At 52.3% G+C, this 19,486-nt stretch overlaps 2 non-coding genes across 2 annotated transcripts; one reads left to right on the top strand and one right to left on the bottom strand.

The window, feature by feature from the left end:
- Positions 1-2,286: 2,286 nt before the first annotated feature.
- LOC126029226 (U6 spliceosomal RNA) lies at positions 2,287-2,390 on the bottom strand. The gene has a single exon (XR_007502869.1). It is a non-coding gene; the product is annotated as a U6 spliceosomal RNA (small nuclear RNA).
- Positions 2,391-17,700: 15,310 nt separating this feature from the next.
- Positions 17,701-17,807, top strand: LOC126029085 (U6 spliceosomal RNA). Its single transcript, XR_007502741.1, has one exon. It is a non-coding gene; the product is annotated as a U6 spliceosomal RNA (small nuclear RNA).
- The last annotated feature ends 1,679 nt before the right edge of the window (positions 17,808-19,486 follow it).

Genomic DNA, 19,486 nt, shown 5'->3' with positions numbered 1-19,486 from the left:
TTCCTTAAACTTGATCCAAAGCAGCTTTCTGCCGGGTAGGCTAGCCAGGAGGGGAGTTGCTCTAATCGGCAGAGCCATCACAAACAAAGACAACCAAAGGCAGGGGAACCTTTCTCACTGAGGCAGCACAATTTCTCAGGATTACCTATATTAAGAAACACAACAACAAAACAGGATTTCAGATAAGCTGGAAGAATATTCCATGCTGAAGGATATGCGAGGCCAGGGCTAAGTCAGACCTGAAGGCACAGTACTCAGACTGGGTGTCAGGTTCATCGAGCTGAGATGCTGGGCCAGGCTGACCCACCCTCAGCCTACGTCCATGTCTCCTGGGATTCGGACCCACTTTGCACCAGGCTCAGAGTGTTGAGTAAAGTCCACGGTGCCATCCCAGTATTTCTGAGCACTGAGGACCTGCTCCACTTTTAACTTCTCCAGAGAAAACACCATCCACAAGAGGCTGGCAGAATGAGAGCACAGCATGGAGGGAGCTTGCCTTGCATGTGGCCAACCTGGGTTCAATCACCGGCATCCTATATGTCCCCGGTGCTTGCCGGGAGTGATCCCTGAGTGCAGAACAAGAGAAACCCCTTGGCACAGCCAGGTATGGCCCAATCCCCCTACCCCCCCCCCAAAAATAAGAAAAACTGGGGACTGGAGAGATAGCTTGGAGGTAAGATGTTTGCCTCTCATGCAGGAGGTCGGTGGTTCAAATCCCAGCGTCCCATATGGTCCCCTGAGCCTGCCAGGAACAATTTCTGAGCATGGAGCCAGGAGTAACCCCTGAGCACTGCCGGGTGTAACCCAAAATGGAAGGAAAGGAGGGAGGGAGGGAGAGAGCGAGGAAGGGAGGGAGGGAGAGAGGGAGAGAGCAAGGGAGGGAAGGAAGGAAGGAAGGAAGGAAGGAAGGAAGGAAGGAAGGAAGGAAGGAAGGAAGGAAGGAAGGAAGGAAGGAAGGAAGGAAGGAAGGAAGGAAGGAAGGACTGATCTATAGGATCAGAACAAATAGCACAGTGGGGAGGACGCTAGCCTTGCATGTAGCTGACAGGGTTCACTCCCTGGCACCCCAGATGTTCCCTGAGTCCACCAGAAGCATCCCTCAGAAGCATCCCTCAGCAGAGCCAGGTGTAAGCCCTGAGCGCTGCCAGATGTGACCCAAAATGAATGGAAGGAAGGAAGGGAGGGAGGGCCCCAAAACCAAAAGCAAGTTTCACCCTCTTGAAAGGACAGCTCTGGAAAATGCTGGAAACCTGCAGGGGACAGGCCTGTATTGAAGTATTGTTGTCCTATTCCTGTCCTGTAGGGTAGCAGGGCAGCCAACAGGGTGGATGCCTTAATTCTGTTCCCCAGGTGGCATTCTAAAGGACAGGAGAATGCTGGCAGGTATTTCCAATTACTACTCACTACTCGTTTGTGTGGTCTATGTAAAGCAGAGAGGACTTGTGCCCTGCATGCAGCTGATCCTGGTTCGATCACCAGCATCTCATACAATCAATCACCGGAGCACTGCCAGGAATAATTCCTGAGTGCAGAGCCAGGAGTAGTCTTAAGGCTGGGTATGGCCCTCCCCCCCGAAAGAACTATAGGGCCAGAGCAATAACACAACAGGTAAGGTACTTGCCTTGCAAGCGCTGACCTAGTTCGATCTCTGACAAACCTATATGGATCCCTGAGCCTTCCAGGACTGATCCCTGGGTGCAGAGGCAGGAGTAAGCCCAGAGCACAGCCAGGTGCAGCTCCAAAACAAAACAAACTAAAAGAACAACTCTGAGGCAGACCAGAGGAGGAATTGGCACAAAATCAACTCCCCTAGGCACAATTAATATTTGAAAATCTGCTCAACCTTCATCTAGAGAAAGCACACAACAAACTGGAATTTTATGAATGAAAATTTTGACACATGTAGGCACTATTTATGACACGAATTATGAAAAACATTTGATTTTTTTTTTCTTTTTTGGTTTTTGGGTCACACCCGACTGCTCTAAGGAGACCATATGGGATGCCGGGATTCGAACCAGGGTCTGTCCTGTGTTGGCCGCGTGCAAGGCAAACGCTTTACCACTATTGAACTGGCCCAGAAAAAGTTCTTTTTTTTTTTTTTTTGTGGTTTTTGGGTCACACCCGGCAGTGCTCAGGGGTTATTCCTGGCTCCAGGCTCAGAAATTGCTCCTGGCAGGCACGGGGGACCATATGGGACGCCGGGATTCGAACTGATGACCTCCTGCATGAAAGGCAAATGCCTTACCTCCATGCTATCTCTCCGGCCCCGAAAAACAGTTCTTATTCAAAATCCATCACTTCAATATTTGGGGGTCATCCTTGCGCAGGGAATGCTAATATTCTCTGTATCGTTCCAATTTTAGTATATGTGCTGCGGAAGCGAGCACTCATCACTCCAATATTTGGAAAGATGTCTGGTTCCTACTTCCAGATAAGGATTGTGAAAGGACCCAAAGGTCTGTGCGATTTCTTTTTATGGGGTACTGGGGTAAACACCCGACTATGCTTACTCCACGGCTCTATGCTCAGGAGTCATTCCTGGCAGGATTCAGAGATGAACAGGATAGGATGGGCTGCATCAAGGCAAGCTACCTCTTGGCCCCCTCCTGGATCTTTCTATCGATCTTTTTGCTGCGGAACATGGATTCACTTTTGTACCACAAATGCTCCAAACTCTGACTAGGTCTGTTCGAAGGGGTCCAATTCCGAGCAACAGAGACAACACGAGTGCAAGGGTTTGCCTCTCTCCACATAGGAGGAGACGCTCTTGCTCTGTCCACACCAGGCCACGGGGGGGGGGGGGGGGGGGCCACAGTGGAAGCAGCCACCCTGGGAGGCCACAGGAAAGGCTGGACTTCCAGCCTTTAAATAGAGCAACATATAAAAGTGTTTTATTTTATTCCTCAGGTGCCACATTTACATTTATTTCATTTTATTCTTCTTTTAGGGGGCCACACCCATTGATACTCAGTGGTTACTCCTAGCTATGCACTCAGAAATTGTCCCTGGCTTGGGGGACCATATGAGATTCCAGGGGATCAAACCACGGTACATCCCTGGTCAGCCGCGTGTAAGACAAACACCCTACTGCTGTGCCACCGCTCAGTCCGTCATTTTATTCTTAGTTCCAAAAAACTGTCCAAGAAAATTAAGTTTGCAAAGCCTGTGCAACAATGGAGGGTAGGACCGTTTTTGCCTTGCACATGGTCTACCGTGGTTTGATTCCCAAGCACCACATATAGTGCCCTGGGCTTGCCAAGAGTCAGTGCTGAACAAAGCTGAGTGTAGCCCAGTAACAAAAAGAAAAAGCAGCTCTAGCCTGTCCCCCACTCTCTTCTCTCCTCTCAACCACACCCTTCCCAGACCAGGGGCCACAGAATAGAGAACTTAGCTAGTGAGAGATGACCGGGATGGACCCACATCCTCTCCCCTTCCCACCCTCCACCCATCCTCCCATATTCTGGGGGGGGTCCCAGAGATTCTGAGCAAGCCTGCCTCAGTTCAGACGGCAATCCGCACCTTCCCCTCTCCGAGCCTCTCTGTGAGGACGAGCTGACCCGTGGTGGGCAGGGGTCCCCCAAAAATCTGCAGCAGGGGCGCTAAGCGATAGCTCCTGGAGGCGCCTAGGACCAGTTCTTCTGAGCACTCCAGGCCAGCACTTCCTGCCCTGGCTCAGACCCGTGACCCGAGTCTCCCCGTCAGAGGATGCTGACAAGGGGAAAGGGCGGAGAAGTCATCTGCAAACGCAGAAGAAACCAGCCTATCTGAAAACAATTCCTCAGATTGTTCTGAGAGCAGCAGCTGAGAAGACTCAGTGCGGGGGAGGGGGGGCGTGGGGGAGACGGGGGGGGGGGGGGGGCGGGGGGGGGATATCAGTGCAGCCTCCAGGTGCCGAACAGCAGCTGGAGACTGCCCGATCCTGATTCCCCAGCACCAAGACGAAGTGGGGACAGGCTCCACTGGCACCACTGGGTGTGGCCAGGCTCTTGACCGAGTACAGTGAGTGGCCCCTCATCACACTGAGCCCCCTCCAAGCGTGCACTGGGCCTTCCTGCACACCCATCTACCATCACCTCAAATTCAACTGCAGGAACCAGAGTGAGAGTACAGCAGGGAGGTGCGCTTGCCTGAGACGTTGTGGTTAACCTCGGTTCGATTTCGGGCAACCCAGGTGCCCCTCTCCCCGATGGTCACCACCAATAATCCCCGAGCACAGGGCTTGGAGAAGCCCTGAGCACGGCCAGGTGAACCAAAAAGCAAGCACAGCAACAACAAAAGATCAACTGCAAACCAACAAGTATATCCTGCTGTGGAGTTCGAAACTCGGCCCACAAGTCTCTACAGAACTTACGTGCTCTTTTGTATATGTGCGTGTAGGCACAAGGCTTTCCATGTGCATGTATCTGACACTGAACTACAAGGTGGTATGCTGCCTCACACACTCCCCTCCGTGACGCGCTCTTAGGGGCTACCTGACCAAATGTTGCTCCCAGAGACACCAGGATGGTGACAGAGTCTCCTCACAGGCTCCTCAGGACCAGACCGGCCACCTGTTCCTTAGAAAGCCCTTGGCTGAGGAAACCTCTGAAGATGCGTGAGTCACGGCTTATCGCCGCCCGGCCCACTCTCCCATGACGGCGGCTCCACCTTGACCTCAGCCAGCTGGCGGCCCTTCAGAAAGAAAGCCACGGCTGCGAGCGCTAGAGACCAGACCCACTCCTGAGCCCTGGCCACACGCCGGCCCCGTGCCGGTGCGCAGGCAGCTCTGTCTGCAGGAGGCCTGGCTGACCTCACTGGTCACCCCCCCCCAGCATGTGGCTCCGGGAAGATTTCACAGCAATGCTCTTTAACTAGCCTTCCGAGCAGCTTGGCCGATTTCTAGTGCACTTGCAAAGAATGCTTGGGCAACCGTGGTGCCATCACCCCTGCACTGTCACCCCCTCACTGTCAAACCTTCCTCTCACACCTTCATTGCCAGACCTTACGGAAGGCTGGGGCAACAGGACAGCAGGTGGTCATGACCTTCCATATGGCCAGCCCAGATGCAATCCCTGGCACTCCACAGGGTCCCCCAAGCACTGCAGGTGGGGCCCCAAAACCAATGCATGAAGAAATATAAAACTGTAAGGGAAAGGGACAGTGGGCTAGCACAAGATACTCGCCTTGCAAGTAGGCCACCCTGATTTGGGCCCCAGCATAGCCTACGGTCACCTGAGCACCACAGAACCATTGAGTGGAATCTTAAACAACTAATGAACAGAAGTTGCTTTCTTTAATGTAACTGAAGTGATTACACAGTCTTTACAAGAGAAAGGACTTCTCACACACACACACACACACACACACACACACACACACACACACACACACACACACACACACGTCTCTAAGACCAGGCTTCCTGCAGAATAACGAAACTGCTGGAAACCTCCATTCATCGAGCCGTCGGGGCTCAACTCTGCAGCCCAGGACATACCCAACCCTCCTGGCTGAGCGCCAAGCGCAGGTCTCAGCATGTCATGTCAACTCATACAACTGGTTGGTGCCCAGATGTCCCGCCACACACAGGCCCTGCTCCTGCGTCCTAGCGACAGCACGGGCCACACAGCCACATAGGACCACATGAAGAGCCCATGCAACAGGGGCTGGAGCGATACCATAGTGGAGGGCTTTTGCCTTGCAAGAGGCCAACCTGGGACGGACCCGGGTTTGATCCCAGCGTCCCATATGGTTCTCCGAGCCTACCAAGATTGATTTCTGAGTGCAGAGCCAGGAGTAACCCCTGAGCACTGCCAAGTGTGGCCCAAAAACAAAACAAAACAAAAAGTCCACACAGCAGGGCAGAGCACAGCAGAGAGAGCAAAGCAGAGAGGACACTGGCCGGCCTGGAAGACAGCAGGCTTGGGCTCCAGCTCTGATCATCCAACAGGGTGATCCCAAGTGCACAGCCTGGTCTGGGTGTTGCCCAAAACCCCTGCCCTCCCAAAAAAAACATTCACACCCAAAGGCAGGACCTTCCCCAGGGCTCCTGTTTTGGGTTTTTCCATTGGGAACGGGGGAGGATGTGTTCAATCCTTGACCCTACCATACATAACCCCAACCATCTGATTTAAAACACTGGAGGAGGGGCCGGGCGGTGGCGCTGGAGGTAAGGTGCCTGCCTTACCTGCGCTAGCCTAGGAGACGGACCGCGGTTCGATCCCCCGGCGTCCCATATGGTCCCCCAAGCCAGGAGCGACTTCTGAGCGCATAGCCAGGAGTAACCCCTGAGCGTTACCGGGTGTGGCCCAAAAACCAAAAAAAAAAAAAAAAAACACTGGAGGGGCCATTTCAAAAGCTGTGACCGCAGCTGGTCGGAGTGAGCCAGGCCAGAGGGCAAAGCTATGGCCCTCGGTTCAAGTTCTCTGCAGGCCTGGGCTCAATCCCGGGCACTGCAGAAGGAAAGGTGGGAAAAGCAACCCCCATCTTGAGGCTAAGGAACCGCCTTCCACTCTGGTATTTGAACAGCAGGCGTCACTCTGCCAGGTGAATCGTGCACACGCAGAGCCTAGTCAGGAGCTGGCAAAGAGCAGCTGCAGCTGAAGGCTACAAGGACGGCTCCAGCCCACCACAGCCCCGCAGAGCCCAGCATCATCCCATGAACGCCCGTCCCCACACAGTGCAGTCAGTGTTGTTGGGGGCAGGCCTCACATGGATCTTCTAATTAAAGACTATTCAGAGTTGAAGAACCTAACACTAAATAACCCAGAGGCCGTCCCTTGATCACTCCCCAGGAATGCTGAGTACCTGCTAGTCCTCCAACATGCCGTCCACCAAGGGCTGCCCTACCCTGACAGGAGGCTCAAAGAGGCTCAGCCATCAGTCTGGGGCTCGGCTCTGAACGGCCCATGAGGCCACCAGTGCCAGGCGGATCTCCCCCGTGGCAAAGCACCAGCAGGAACAATCCCCAAGCAACAAAAACCAAAGTTGAAAGCATCACTGACAGTGCTGGGAGTTATTCTGGGGGACCCTGAGGAAGGCGATAGTCCTAGTCTTTAGGGAGCAGCCCAGCAGTCTGGGCCTTCTCTAGAAATAGGTGGTGGGGTCCAGGGTGGCTCTGTGGGTGCACGTGAGTGAACTGAGGGGCAGCTCACAGACCCTGGGGAGTTAGGGAGACTGGTGGGGTGGGAGGTGTCAGGGTGATAAGGAGGCAGATGGGATGGGGAGGTCTAGGGTGATGGGGGGGGTCTTGAAGCAGACATGGACCTAAGTGCAGGCAGGTATGAATCCACTGAAACACATCCCTCCAACACTTTCTCCCACAGTGCTCCAGCGGGCAGCACCAGAGCTTGGGCCTGAGAAAGTTCAGGCTTCTTACCTTTCTTTTTCCTGGTTTGTGTCTGAGGGTGACTGGGCGGGGGCACAGTGGATGGTGCTCAGGACATACTTAGGGCTCTGCACCCACTCTTGGTGGTGCTCAGGGAACCATATGGGATTCCGGGGATCAAACCTAGGCCAGTCACATGCAGAGCAACCCTCCACCGCGTGCAAGTTCTGGCAGGCAACAGGGTCAAGGGCTTAAGCAGCCAGATGTGAGGTCCCTCCCTGGCCAGTGACAAAGGCAACAGGGAAAGAGAAGTGGAGATGAGAATTTAGTTTTTAAAGAGGTCCGGGAGATGGCGCAGTTCAATTCGAAGCACCGAATCATTGAGCTTGGACCCCTGGTCCCTGCTCTGGCAGGCCAAGAATCGCAGGAGGTTCCCACACACCCCAGACAGAGGGGGCCAAGGAGACACAGCTCAGGGCTGCAGGGTACGGACAGACCCAGAGCACAGACCCAAAAATGAGGGTGTGTGGGGAGAGGGAGAGAGGGAAAGAGGGAGAGAGGAAGAGAGGGAGAGGGAGAGGGAGAGGGAGAGAGGAAGAGAGGGAGAGGGAGAGGGAGAGGGAGAGGGAGAGGGAGAGGGAGAGGGAGAGGGAGAGGGAGAGGGAGAGGGAGAGACAGAGACCCTAGCTATGCTCCTAACAGTGATTCAGACTATCGCGGAGAGGTAAAAGCATGTAAAGTTAAGAACAAAGAAAGACCTTTCAAAGATCATGATCGACATGAATAATTGATCAGGAAAACCATGAGTATTGTTTTAATATAAATTAAAGTGTTGGGGCCGGTGAGGTGGCGCTAGAGGTAAGGTGCCTGCCTTGCAAGCCCTAACCAAGGAAGGACCGCGGGTCGATCCCCCGGCGTCCCATATGGTCCCCCCAAGCCAGGGGTAATTTCTGAGCCCTTAGCCAGGAGTGACCCCTGAGCATCAAACGGGTGTGGCCGAAAAAAAAAAAGAAAAAAAGAAAATTAAAGTGTCTTAGAGTTGGAGGAGGGATAGTGAGGCCTTTTCGGCTGGCTGGGCCCAGCTCCTGCAGCCCCTATGGCCTGGTGGGTCTGAAGGTTGCAAGGATGACAAAGAAAAACTCTCAAAGCAGTCAGATAAAGTTCCAGAAGTCAGCCAGCTTTTATTTCACAGTCCTATCCTAACTGCCATATACATTTCCTCACACGGCTTCTATGCTAAGCCTTTTCCTAGCAGTCAATTCTTTACTCCTTCTCTGGCTCTGTCTGTCTCCCTTTCAGCTGCTCCAGGCTTCCTTGCTGACTGACTCTTTGCTGACTCTAACTCTCCTTATCCCCTCTCTCCCCCAAGTCGGCCTCCTCTACCCGCCGATTCCAGGTGTGGGCAGTTCTGGTCATTCAGATGGGATAAATAAGTAGTTGGGAGAGGGGATACCCTCACATCATAAAGCCCAATTTTTGCCCCAAGACTGGCCCTCTCCTGCTGCCCACTGTACCAGAAAGTTTCTTCCATAGTTCAGTAAGGAGGGGTGTTTGCCTTGCATGTAGCGGACCCAGGTTCGATCCCCGGCATCAGGAGTGATCTCTGAGAGCAGGGTTAGGAGTGAGCCGAAGCACTGCCAGCTGTGACTCAAACATCCTCCCATCCCCCCACAAGAAAGAATTCCACACTCCAAATAAACCATTTCCTGAACATGTCTGGGCAGCCATGCCACCCCGCCTCCAAGTGGGCTCTGCCCCGGGCCACTGCCTGCCTGTGCCCAGCTCCAGAGCAGGATTCTCTGCCACCCACGGCAAAGATTCTGTGCACCCTCCTGGGTCAGCAGGACTACACTTCCCATACTCAGCCCACAAAAGCTGGTGGGGAGACAGCGGGGAGATGGTCATGGCTTTGTCCCAGCTCCAGGTCCAGGAGCGGCTTCAGCTCCTGGCTCATTCACGTGTCCGCAGTGTCCTGGACACCCCCACTGAGTGGGGGCCACTAACCCCTGCTTCCGTCTGCTCCTCCACACACCCTCTTTCCCTCCTGAAGCTTCCTCAGCAGCCCCCCACACGTCCCATCTCTCTTAAGGAACCCCTGGACGCCCTGGTCTTTAAGGGCCTCCATGCTTCAGATACTTTGCTAACTGTGCAATGAACGGGAACAGGAGTTAAGGGGAAAACCCATGTGGCAGTTATCAGTCAAGATGGAAGATGAAGGCCGAGGTATAAAGGCCATGACACTTTCATTCACTTATTGTTGGCTTCTAGGGCAATGCTTTAGAAAACCATGAAACAAAAACCTTGGAAAATGCTTCCCTGGGGCCGGAGATAGCATAAAGGTTAAGGCGCTTGCCTCGCATGCAGAAGGATGGTGGTTCGAATCCCGGCATCCCATATAGTCCCCCCCAAGCCTGCCAGGAGCGATTTCTGAGTGTAGAGTCAGGAGTAACCCCTGAGCACTGCCAGGTGTGACCCAAAAAAACAAAAAACAAGAAAACGAAAAAAGAAAATGCTTCCCTAGAGGCCGGAGATAGCACAGCGGTAGGGCGTCTGCCTTGCTAATGCTGACCCAGGACCAATAGTGGTTCAAATCCCAGCATCCCATATGGTCCCCCGTACCTGCCGGGAGCAATTTCTGAGCAGAGAGCCAGGAGTAATCCCTAAGCACCACCGGGTGTGGCCCAAAAACTAAAAAAAAAGAAAAGAAAATGCGTCCCTAAAATAATCTTTCAGATCTGAACTCTGGCCTAGCTGTGTACCCTAGCTGTTCATTTAAAGGACAGTTTACGGGCCAGAGCGAGAGTCCAGTGGGGATAGTGTTTGGCTTGCACACAGCAGACCTGGATTTGACTCCCACCAGGAGTGACCCCTCAGCACTGGCGGATGTAGCCTCCAAAACGAAATAATTTAAAAATAACAATAACGTTTAGCTACACAAGTATATGGGGGGAGGGGCAACACCACTTGGACCAAAACACCAGACCAATGTAGACCAACCCAGAGGCTGGCTGTCTGGATCCTGCCTCCTCCCTGCCAAGGACCCCTGCCCCCTGGAAAGCCCAGGATCATGCTCCTGAGGGGCTCTGCTGGTGGGTGCCAGTCGAAGGAGACACTGAGAGAGCTGAACCAAATCTTGCCCACTCGCTCCAGGACAGCTCTGAGTCTCTCTCCTGTCTCTGCAGTGCCAGGAATCAAACCCAGGGTCCCACACATTCAAGGTCAGCGCCTACCACCGAGTCACTGCCCTAGTCCAACAGCTCAAATTCTGACCTTAAGTCATTTCGAAGGTATCACACAAATCCAGAAGGGAGGCAGAGTCAGAGAGTCAAAGGGCACACTTTTTTAAAATTTTATTTTAAACTGAAAACTGCTGTAGGTCCACGATTCTTTAAATCAAGAGTCCTTTTTCTCCTGAGCCACAATGGCGATGCTCAGGGGTTACTCCTAGTTCTTTATTCAGGAACTACTCCTGGTAGGTTGGGAGACCCTACAGGGTGCCAGGGATAGAATCTGGGTCCGCTGTGTGCAAGGCCACATGTCCTCCCTGCTCTCTCTTCTGCCTCCATCCCCGGAGGTCTTGACACCAGAGTTTGTTCAACTGGAGCCACCAGGCCACTCAATGCCTTGCATGCCTGCATGACCCTCCACCTCTGGGTTCCATCGAGCTTTTCTCAGGGGTAGAAGTTGCAAACCCATACAAAAACCCTCACTCTGGCAGATGGGCGGCTAGCTGATGAGGCTGGACACATTTCTCACGGCACCATACCAGCCTTCACTCCTCAATCATGCCCATGGTCACTTGTCACAGCTGACCCTGGAAATCATGGCCCCAACCCTCAGCAGCTCCACAACTTCTGCCTCTACTGATGGCCTTTCAGAGCCAATGCCTGTGAATGCCAGAGCTGTCCAGTCCTCAGAGAGGACAAGTTCTAAGATGCCCAGAGTCAATAAAGGCGGCACATCACAAGGGGCTTCAGGTCCACTAAGGAGCTGTACTGGGGCCGGAGAAATAGCATGGAGGTAAGGCACTTGCCTTGCATGTAGAAGGTCGGTGGTTCGAATCCCGGCATCCCATAGGGTCCCCTGAACCTGCCAGGAGTGATTTCTGAGCATGGAGCCCGGAGAGACCCCTGAGCGCTGCCAGGTATGACCCAAAAAAACAAACAAACAAAAAAAAGGAAGCTGTGCCGAGAATTGAACCACCGTCAGTCCTGGGTCTACTTCATACAAGGCAAGTGCACTACCGCTGTGCTATCTCCCCAGCCCCCCTGGGGGGCTTCTTGAGGCCAGGGGAGACCTGAAAAGGCAGCACAACATGAAGTCCATTGTTGTTTATGTAAAATCAGGGGCTGACTTGCAACAGCCCGTGCCAAGCAAGGCCAGGGGAGAAGCTTGCCTACCTATGCACTCTCACGCATCTGCTCCTACACCATATACAAAATACTGATTCGATAGTTCTCAAGCCACTACAGAGGAAACATGCTCAGTCCTTGCTCTTAAGTCTAGCCATGGGGTGGTGGGAACCAAGCTATAGCACTTGCCCTCTATGCGGTGACCTGACACCTTATATGTCCCCAAGCCCACGAAGAGTGATCACTGAGTGCAGAACCAGGAGTACCTGAGAACTGTCAGGTGTGACCCAAAATTCCCCCCCTCCAAAAAAAAAAAGGTAGCCTTCTGGGGGGCATGGATGTGGCTTGGCATTTGCTCTGCTCTTTGTGAGGCCCTGGGTTTCCTCCCCAGACACCTGCAGATAGCACCCGGAGCGAGCAGACTGCATGGGCCACACCCACCACCCACATCACCTGGTGTGACCTAAAAGAAAACAAACTCTAGCCTCAGGGCCTGGATTTCACTTTAGCAGGTCATTTTTTAAAAACCTGCTCTATCTCAAGGCAGCCTGACTTTGTCTAGTAGAAATAAGTGCAAAAGATAATTTTCCTTGGGCCAGAGTGATATACTGGGTTGACCCAGGTTTGATCCCCAGCATCCGCTATGTCCCATAAGCACCATCAGAAATAAACTCTTGAGTACCACCAGATGTGGTCCAAAAACCAAATTAAAAAAAGAAGGGGCCCGGCGTGGTGGCGCAAGAGGTAAGGTGTCTGCCTTGCCAGCACTAGCCTAGGAAGGACCGCGGTTCGATCCCCCGGCGTCCCATATGGTCCCCCAAGCCAGGAGCGACTTCTGAGCGCATAGCCAGGAGTAACCCCTGAGCGTCACCGGGTGTGGGCCCCCCCAAAAAAGGGAGAAAAGGGGCCGGAGAAATAGCGTGCAGGTAGGGCATTTGCCTCGCATGCAGAAGAATGGTGGTTCAAATCCCAGAATCCCATCTGGTCCCCCGAGCCTGCCAGGAGTAATTTCTGAGCATAGAGCCAGGAGTAACCCCTGAGCGTCACCGGGTGTGGGCCCCCCCAAAAAAGGGAGAAAAGGGGCCGGAGAAATAGCGTGCAGGTAGGGCACTTGCCTCACATGCAGAAGAATGGTGGTTCAAATCCCAGAATCCCATCTGGTCCCCCGAGCCTGCCAGGAGTAATTTCTGAGCATAGAGCCAGGAGTAACCCCTGACGCTGCCAGGTGTGACACAACCCACCCCCCCAAAGAAAAGGAGAAGAAAATTTTCCTTGACATTCAATAGCAATGAATTGCATGCTAGTTGCATCATTTGCTCTTTGTCTGAAGGTACCAGGGTCAACTTTAAGAGCAAGAGAATTATACTTTTTTTTTTTTTTTTTTTGGGTTTTTGGGCCACACCCGGTGTTGCTCAGGGGTTACTCCTGGCTATCTGCTCGAAATAGCTCCTGGCAGGCACGGGGGACCATATGGGACACCGGGATTCGAACCAACCACCTTTGGTCCTGGATTGGCTGCTTGCAAGGCAAACACCGCTGTGCTATCTCTCCAGGCCCAGAGAATTATACTTAAAAAATATAGTCCAGAAGTCGGAGCTGTGGTGCAGCAGTAAGGGCATTTGCCTTGCATACGGCTGACACCTAGGACAGACTGCGGTTCAATCCCCCAGCGTCCCATATGGTCCCCCAAGCCAGGAGCAATTTCTGAGTGCATAGCCAGGAGTTCCCCAAGCGTCACTAGGTGTGGCCCAAAACCAAAAAAAAAAAAAAAAGTAGTTTAACCACAAATGGAAATACCTAGGGAACAACTGTACCCTGAAGTTGTGATCAAAAGAAGCCACAAACCAGTAGAGAAATTTGGTTTTCTTCAACATACAGACTTTACCGACCTATAACTAAGAATTTTAAGAAATATAAATTAAAATCTCAAATAAAAGAAATGACAAGGGGAAAAAAAAGGACAAAAAAGGTAGAGAGAGTGTGGAAGGGGGAGGTGCCAGGTACTGTCTTCATGTACCTGACCCCATTCCTATCCCTGGTACCACAAAGGGTCCCCTGAGTACCACCAAATGAGCACAGAGCTAGGAGTAAGTCACACAACACCACCCAGTGCAGGCCATTCCCCTTGTCCAGTAGATTAAAACTTTTCTGGAGCTGGAGCGATAGCACAGGGCGGGAGGGCATTTTGCCCTGCATGTAGCCGACCCAAGTTTAAACCCTGGGATCCCAGATGGTACCCTGAGCCTACCAGGAGAGATTTCTGAGCGCAGAGCCAGAGGTATACCTGAGTGACACTAGATGTGGCTTCCTCAAAAAAAATTAAACCTTTCAAGTACATTCACTAGATATCCCATTATATTCTGTTGTTTTGGGGCCACACCCACAATACTTAGGGCTTACTCCTGACTGTGCTTGAGAGACCATATGGGATGCCGGGGATTAAACTTGGATCGGCTACATGCAGGGCAAAATGCCCTCCCCCCTGTGCTATGACTGACCCATGTCAGCCAACGCAAAGCAAGAGCCCTCCCCACTGAACTACTCCTGGCTCTGCATTCAGAAATATTCCTCACAGGCTTGGGGGACCAAATGGGAAGTTGGGGATAGAACTCGAGTCAGCTAAGTGCAAGGCAAATGCCCTCTCTGCTGTGCTAGCATCACTCTGGTCCCTACAATTTGCTCTTTTTTTGGAAAAGTTGTTTCAGTGTTTGTCTTACTTATTAAGTTCAATTTCAGGATCAAAGATACAATTGTGGCCACACACCTCCAAATCTGTCAATGAACCTCTCCTTTTAATTTTTTTAATGGTTTTTAGGCTACACCCAGTGGTGTGGTGCTAACTCTGTGTTCAGGAATGGAATTATTCCTTGCATGCAAACCAGGGTTAGTTGAGCACAAGACAAGTGCTCAACGCTACCTGCTTTTCTTTTGCTCTGGCCCCACTTTTTTTTTTTTTTTTTTTTTTTTGCTGCTTGGGGGGCTTTGCTTTTGGTACTCAGGAGTCCCTCTAAGCTGTGCTCAGGGGACCAAGCGCTTCACTAGCAAGCAGAGCCTGAGCTCCGGCCCTGTGATTATCTCCTCAGTTAGCTAATTCTTCTTTTTTTTTTTTTTTGTTTTTTGGGACCCATCCGGCGGTACTCAGGGGTTTCTCCTGGCTCTGCATTCAGAAATCGCTCCTGGCAGACTCGGGGGACCATATGGGATGCCAGGATTCGAACCACCATCCCTCTGCATGTGAGGCAAACACCTTACCTCCATGCTATCTCTCTGGCCCAGTTGGCCAATTCTTAATCTCTGAGCCAGTAAAGATTCCTTTAACAGGGACGAGAGAGATAGCACAGTGATAGGGCTTTTGCCTGGCACGCGGCTGACGCACGACGGACCTGAGTTCAATTCCTGGCATCCCATATGGGCCCCTGAGCCTGGCAGGCATGATATCTGAGCACAGAACCAGGAGGAAATCCTGACCCCCACTGGGTGTAACAAAAAAAAAAAAAAAAAAAAGATTCCTTTAACAATCTCAGGAAAAAAAATCAATCCTCTCCTGTAAAACTAAACACAAACTCTTAAAATCCCTCCATACTCATTTCTGTTTTCTGGTTAGTGTTTTTCCCTTCCAGTTTTGGGGCTACACTCACTTCAGGGATTACTCCTGGTCTCTCCATATGGGAGACCATATGGGCACGAGGGACAATTGTGGATGGACCACTTGCAAAACAGGACTGACACCCTCCCAGCCATCCTCCGGCCCCTGTTGTTTCTTTTTGCACTGACTTGACCCTTGCCTCTTTCTACAAGTTCCGGCCCTGTTTTTAGAATCAACCAGAACTCGGGATGCCCAATTTCCGCACTCACAGAAGCAGGCTCCTCTTCCGAGTGCCACAGTCACTATCCTTTGGGAACAAACAAAAAGAAGGCACTTCTTCAAGATTTGACACTCCCCACCCCACTCGCAGCAAAGCAGCCTCCACGGCACAGGCATGTGACACACGGCTGGTGAGTCTCACACAGGAACATGCGTACCTTCGTGTGTGTGTGTGTGTGTGTGTGTGTGTGTGTGTGTGTGTGTGTGTGTGTGTGTGTGTGTGTGTGTGTGTGTAAACAGAACCTGAAAGGACCGACAGCAGAGCTGGGGCCAGGGCTACAGTGTCGTACCTTCGTGTGTGTGTGTGTGTGTGTGTGTGTGTGTAAACAGAACCTGAAAGGACCGACAGCAGAGCTGGGGCCAGGGCTACAGTGTCCTGACCCCCAGTCCCTACACAATCTCCCTGAGGACCTTGTCGCCCTATTGATGACCGGGAGAGATCAAAAGCTCCAGAGCAGTTAATAGCGGCCCAGTGATGAAGGGCAGAGCCATGAGGCCACGAGTGTCCACAGAGCCTTCCACGTGGGGAAGAGGGCCGCAGCTCGAGACCAACTGGACCTGCCTTGCTTGACAAAGGTCCTAAGCACCTTAGCAACCACACCTGCCAATGAAATGTTTGTACTTGAGCGACCAGGTAACGCGATCAGTCAGCACCGCCTGAAAAGCCTTTGGCCCTCACTGCTCCCCGAGCAGAGGAGCCCTCGCCAAGCCGCTCCAGATGTTGTCCCGTAAGACAACATCCTTAAACCCAGGTTTGATAGAGGCAAGGCCCGATACCCTCTGACCCACACCCAAGCCACCCAAAGCCACCCTAAGTAAACTGAGCTTTGCCCAGGGAAGACAAGTGCCTTAGAGGGCGCGAGTGATAGCACCCGACCTGGGTTCAATCCCTAGTACCCCAGACCACACACCCCCAGTGACCCCTGAACAGAGTCAGGAGTAAGCACTGCAGGTGTGACCCAGAAACAAACAGCAACAAAGTGTTCTCCCTCTACTGAGCACCCTCTCAACTTTTTTGGTTTTTGGTTTTTGGGTCACACCCAGCAGCGCTCAGGGTTTACTCCTGTCTCTACACTAAAAAATCTCTCCTGGCAGGCTCGAAGGACCAGATGGGATGCCAGGATTCAAACCACTGTCCTGCATGCAAGACAAATGCCTTACATCCACGCTATGTCTCCGGCCCCTCAACTACCCACTTCTGGCTGAACGTTTATGTTACTCACACTCAGGTATCATAGGTGACACTGTGTATCATCATCACCACCAACTGTGGACTATTAGAGCAACCACAGATCATCAAAAATCTGGGAGGGGGCGGAGCTGGAGCAACAGTATAGCCTGGAGGGCATTTGCCTTGCACATGGCCCACCCTGGTTCAATCTCGGCACCACGTATGGTCAGGAGTGACTCAATACAGAGTCAGGAGTGATCCCTACAGAGCTAGAGCAATAGTACAGTGGATAGAGGATTTGACTTGCAAAACTAAAACCAAAAACAGGAGTACTCCCTGAGCATAGCTGAGTGTGGCCAAAAAAAAAAAGTCTTTAGAGTCAGGACCGAGCCATTTTTTTGATGGTGCTGGAGCCCCTATCAGATGTCCAGAACAAAACCAAGGTTGGCTGCAAGCACCTTAACCCCCTGCAGTATATCTCTTCAGGCATCAGCAGTTAGTCATATTTTGGTTTTATTTGGGGTCACACCCAACGGTGTCCAGGGCTTACTTTACTCCGGGCGACATTGGGGGACCCTATGTGGTGCCAGGTATCTAACTGGGGTAGCTAACTGCAAGACAAGCACCTTATCTGCTGTGCTAAGTCTCTGGTTCAGGACTGAGTCATTCTTATCTTTACATGACCACTGCCTGACTACTTGGGCCTAGAAAAAGTGAATCCTTATCTCAGATAAAGACTTCTTACAAAGCAATGACAGAAGAAAGCCTTAACTGTCAAAATATATGAGGCTGGAGTGATAGTGACAGTGAGGGGGGAGGGCGTTAGCCTTGCACACTGCTGCCCACGTTCTATCGCTGGCAACCCATATGGTCCCTCAAGCACTGCCAAAAGTAATTCCGGAGTGAAGAACCAGGAGTAACCCCTGTGTACTGCTGGGTGTGACCCCAAAACAAACTAAAAGGGAAAGAAAAGTCAGAATGTGAAGATTTCAAAGACATTTGGGTGCTCGCTTCGGCAGCACATATACTAAAATTGGAACGATACAGAGAAGATTAGCATGGCCCCTGCGCAAGAATGACACGCAAATTTGTGAAGTGTTAGAATTAAAAAGAACACACACACACATTTGGGGGCTGTAAGCTCAGCACAGTGCCCAACCCAGGTTCCTGAACTAACATGGTCTGAGAGCACCACTAGGGAAGGTCTGGGGAGCCCCAGCACAGCAGGGTGGGGGGGGCTGGCACTGCCTGGGAGCCTCTCATCGAGAACCACTAGACATATCCTCTCGTAGGTGCTCATGTAGAGTTCCTAACACCAGGGGCTCCTCCAAATTACACATCGGAGGAACAAAATGCAGAGCCAAGAGCAAAGAGGGATCAAGGGGGGGGAAGGCAAGAGTGTCAGTGGAACCCGAAACACAGGAGCGCACGTCTTTCTAGGGTCCTGGCTTCCTCTGAGAACTCAAGACTCTCCACACAAACTCGAGACAGTGCCTGACTCACCTGTCGTCCCAACCCCAAAGGACCCACAGCACTTCAGCACCTTTGCCAACAAGCTGGATTAGAAACCAGCCACTTTGCCTTTTAGAAGCCGGAGAGCAATAGGAGCAGCGGGGCACAGCGGGGAAGGCCTCAGGACTCTACGAGGTTCACAGCTCCCCAGCAGGTGAGGTTCTGCTCCACAGGAAACTACGGTAAGTCACTATGTTCTAGCTGCCCCAGCACAAAGGCAAGAAGCTGAGGCCCAGAGCATGGCTCAGAGCGGCAGAAACCCTGCCGGCGGCAAACACACGAGTTACCTGTTGACTGGCTTCCTCAAGAACAGACTTCAAACATCGGCACACTTGCTCTTAGGACAAAGGAGATAAATTCACACCAGCAGGTAAAGAAAACACTACCTAACCGTTCGTTAAAAACAAACTCTTCTCCCAAGTTGGATCCTGGGATGGGGAAATGCCAGAGCAGGTCTGTTAGTCCATCATCTGGCCGCCGCAGGAGACAACCATGCAGGGCCCTCCGCTAAAGACAATGTGCCTTTCAGGGTGGCCGGATCCTCCTTTCGCGCCTTCAGCTAAAAGAGACGGTTGTTGTCCTCAGCCATGTGCCCTGGACAATTAAGAACTGACACCAAAGCAAAGGAACAACAGCTTCTAATTTTTCACCCCGATCACGAGAGCAGACATCGCCAAGGCATCCAGGTGCTGCAGATCAACAGGAATGCCGCATGCCCACGGGGAGTGGCGAAAGCCTGGTGGTCCCAAGCTCGCTGGCCATTGTAGAAACTAATTCCCAGGGACCAGAGCAATAGCACAGAGGTAGGGCATTTGCCCTGCACGTGGCTGACCTGGGATGAACCCGGGTTTGATTACCAGCATCCCATATGGTCCCCTGAACCTGCCAGAAGCAATTTCTGAGTGCAAAGCCAGGAGTAGCCCCTGAGCACTGCTGGGTGTGGCCCAAAAACAAAAAGAAAAAAGAGTAATTCCCACGACTCCTGGTGGCACTGAGGTAACCCACAGACAGTGTGCAGCTGGGAAAGTCTCCCCGAGAACAGACGGGCCTCGAGAAAATCTCTCCGCTTCAGCAACCGGGAGCAGCAGGTGCTTCAGTCGCTCACCAGTTTTCCCTGCCACAATTCTCCTTCCAACAGACCTACCCACACCAAGTCTCCCTAACCCGTCCCTTCCTCACAAACAATGAGAGCATGGGGGCTGGGTTCAAAGTGCACCGGGGAAGGCATAAGCCCTGCATGCAATAAACTTGAGTCCAATTCCCAGCACCCCATATGG

This window comes from Suncus etruscus, chromosome 14 (assembly GCF_024139225.1).
Source record: "Suncus etruscus isolate mSunEtr1 chromosome 14, mSunEtr1.pri.cur, whole genome shotgun sequence".
Lineage (NCBI taxonomy): Eukaryota > Metazoa > Chordata > Mammalia > Eulipotyphla > Soricidae > Suncus > Suncus etruscus.
Note: the sequence above shows the minus strand (reverse complement) of the source record. Positions and strands in the feature narration are given on the sequence as shown.